Source organism: Fusarium oxysporum, chromosome 15, assembly GCF_000149955.1.
Source record: "Fusarium oxysporum f. sp. lycopersici 4287 chromosome 15, whole genome shotgun sequence".
NCBI classification, from domain to species: domain Eukaryota; kingdom Fungi; phylum Ascomycota; class Sordariomycetes; order Hypocreales; family Nectriaceae; genus Fusarium; species Fusarium oxysporum.
In genome coordinates, this window is record NC_031000.1 from 998,197 (window position 1) to 1,001,706 (window position 3,510).

Here is a 3,510-nt window from a genome sequence, read left to right on the forward strand (position 1 = left end):
CGCGATATGGTACAATATCATGCAGTGAATGATGTCACTATTAGAGCTACACCCACGCGAACAGTGTTGTTAATAATATAAACAATATGATATCGCCAATATGGACCTCTTGGCAGTATTATTATATTGTCAAGAGATGTATATTGTATTGCCCAATATGAGCATGACTCATATTGTATTTATTGCTAGGATCCCAATATGTTCCACATGATATCATCACTCAACCCCTTCGACACAAATCTCGTCACCCTGAAAATTTCGTATCCCAAGTCATGACTTCAGGCACTCCAATGCTTCAATTACATCACTGCTAAGTCGATTTCGGCGGCCTGCAATCGTTATCTTTGCACCAGAGAAGAGTCTTTCAGGCTCCGTAGACATTGGGGGAATCGACCGTACATCCACAGCCATCTTGCTCAGGCTTGGGTAGATTTTCTGCTACGCCTCCTCTAGCCACCATGTAAGGGCGCTTGTAAAGCCATAAACCTATTTAGAATTGCAATATCACTCATATTCATCTATAGTGAGTAATAGCTGCAGATAATTATGCCTCTAATTTAAGGTTTTTATTTATAGGTATCAGTAGGACTTTATGAAGACGAAATAGTAGTTCTATATATTCATTCTATAGTATTTTAATTAACTTCTTTAATCACTTAGCTTACTCCTTTCTCTAGCTCTCTTGGATATATTGCGATTTGTATAAAGGGTGGACTATAATAGCTGCAACATACGTAGGTGATTCTTCAGTAAGGCGATAGTACTTATTCAACTTAGCCCAGCCTGAGTTATATGCCAGTACCGTCACAAGATTGTCAGTAGTTGCTTCCTTGCCGGCTTTTAATTATGCAAATATGAAATCCATCACCAAGAGGACATTGTTGAGTATTGCAAACAATGACTTAAGAGCCGTAGTTGTCATCTTCAGCTTCTTTAAGAAGGACTTGATCTTCTCCAAGATGATCCAATCCTCTGGACAGAGCTCGTCTCCAGCGCCATCTGCGTCCCTCTATTTGTTAAAATTGCCGTCAATTGCATCTCTAAGATTCAATGCCGCACAGCAACATAGTATACCACAAGCTGCATCTTGTGTCATTGTCTCACGCAGCCCTACAGTTATGGTTGATAGCAAGACACTTTTGGCTGCGCTGGACACTCCGTTAGATGTAAATGTTGAAGTTGTGAAGCCTGCCAAGAGGACCCTTCTTCAGCCATGCATCTTAAATATGTCTTCGCATCCATTCTTCAGGTCTCATGGAAGGCTCGAAGAAGCCACCCTTGCTAGGCCTCCTTCTGAGTCGCTCGGTCTCTCCCGGCCGAGCACTCCTGTCTCCGCCTCAACTCGAACTAATGATGAGACCTCTCGTTCGATGCTTTCGGACGAAAGAGGGAGGTCAGACGCCTCTCGGTGCCTTTTCCCTATCGACTGGAACAAAGATCCGCTACGACAGGGGAGCCAGTACCATCCATTCGATACCGTCAGCCTCATAAGCGCGTCATCAACTCCAAATCCCAGCCTTCAGCAATCTGCAGGCACAGCGCTCAACTTACGACGGACGGGAACAACGAGTATGGGCTGTATAAGTATTGCCATATTAGTGGCCGTCATGATGCTGCGCTGTTTGCCAGTGAGAGCACGACCACGACCGGCATCATTTACTACCTTCAACAGCAGCACAGACTGGAAGAATTTGGTTACAAAGCAACAGGATCCGATCCTTTCAGCATAGCTAAAAGGACAGCAAGCCTCACGCCATACCTCGGAAGCCGGCGCGTGGTGTTCGACGACCTGAAATTCAAGGACGATTTTACTGACTGGGTCATTGTCCTTGACCTCACATTTCGTCAAGCGACTCATCAGCGCACGAATGAGATTTTTATCAATTATGTCGAAGACATTGACAAGATTCTTCCCAAAAGCCCGTCAACTCTTAGCAGTTGGGTCAAAGAGAAGTGGCGTGGGAGACGCGTTTGGCTAAGGGAAAAGCTCCATTCCGCCAAAAGCAAGTTCCATATCTCGATGGATGCATGGACATCCTAAGAAGACACAAACTATCTCGCCGTTGTCGATCACTTCCTAGAGGAGCGCCACAAGCTGAAGACAGCTCTTTTAGACCTCCCACCTCTAAAGGGTCCTCATTTCGGTGCGAACATCGCCAAAGTGTTGTCAACCGTAATCGACTTTCATGACATGTCGCCAATCATTTGCTACTTCATGATGGATAACGCCGCGAGCAACTACGTATGCATTCAAGAGCTAGCAGAGTAGTATATAACAATCCGACGTGAAAATCGCCTTCGGTGCGTCGGCCATATGCTGAACCTCATCGTCAAAGCTCTACTGTTTGGACAAGGCGTTAGCAAGCTGGAGCAACAGCTTCGCGGCGCATCCGATGGCGAGCGGTTTGAGATATGGAGGAAGCAAAGCTTCATCGGCAAGCTCCGCAACTTCTGCGTGTGGATCAACAGATACGACCAGCGACGGGAGCGGCTGAAGCAGTACATCTTGCAGGCTTGCGAAGAAGGCAGCATTGAACAGCTTTATACTAGAGTCCTGGTCGATGGCGGCATCCGCTGGAACTCTGTATATGCCATGATTGAAAGAGCCCTCAAACTTCGCCACGCAATTGATCTATTCTTTCTCCATTATAGCCATGTCAGTGAGGGATATTATATCTCGGGCGATAACCTGACTCCACAGTATTGAGTCGATCTGGGCCACTTCCATGCTATCCTCAAGCCTTTCAAAGATCTGACAAGACGCATGGAAGGACGGGCAAACAAAGTTGGCCGAGAAGGATCACATGGCTCACTCCACGAGGCCATCGAGTCGCTGAATGTACTCTTCAAGAAGCTCCAAGAGGCTGGGAAAATCGCAGATGATCATCCTGACGTGGTTTCAACATACTATTCCCAGGCTATTGATGCTGCTCGTGTCAAACTTGAGGAATACTTCGGCCTCACAAATGCAAGTCCTACATATCGATGCGCAGTTGCCTTGCAGCCGGCCAAGAAGTTTACCTACTTTGAGCTTCAATAGAGCCACAATAAACAATGGATCAGCAGGGTAAAGAGAGTGGTGCAAGAGGTGTTTGCACAATAGGAGGCAGAAGCGGAGGCGGACCTAATGGACGGAGCGCGACAGGAGCTGGAGCTGGAGGAGCTGGAGGAGCTAGAGGAGAAGGCTATGGTTCATGGCAATGCGACACTTGATCCACTCCAGCAAGCTCGTAAGCGTCGTCAGAGGCTTGCCGTCACTCCGATGTCAGCTACACGAGGAAAGAAGCGGGTGAAACGGACTTCTAAGCTGGATGAGTTTATGGCGAGGATCAATAAGGCTGATCTGGATGTTGAGGATCCTCTGGAATGGTGGGTTCGCCATGCATCTGACTACCCAATCCTGTCCAAGATGGCATTTGATTTGTTCAGTTGCCCGACTATAAGCGCTGAGTGTGAGCGTGTTTTCTCACAGGCAAAGAAGGTCATCACGGATGAACGGAACCGGCTCAG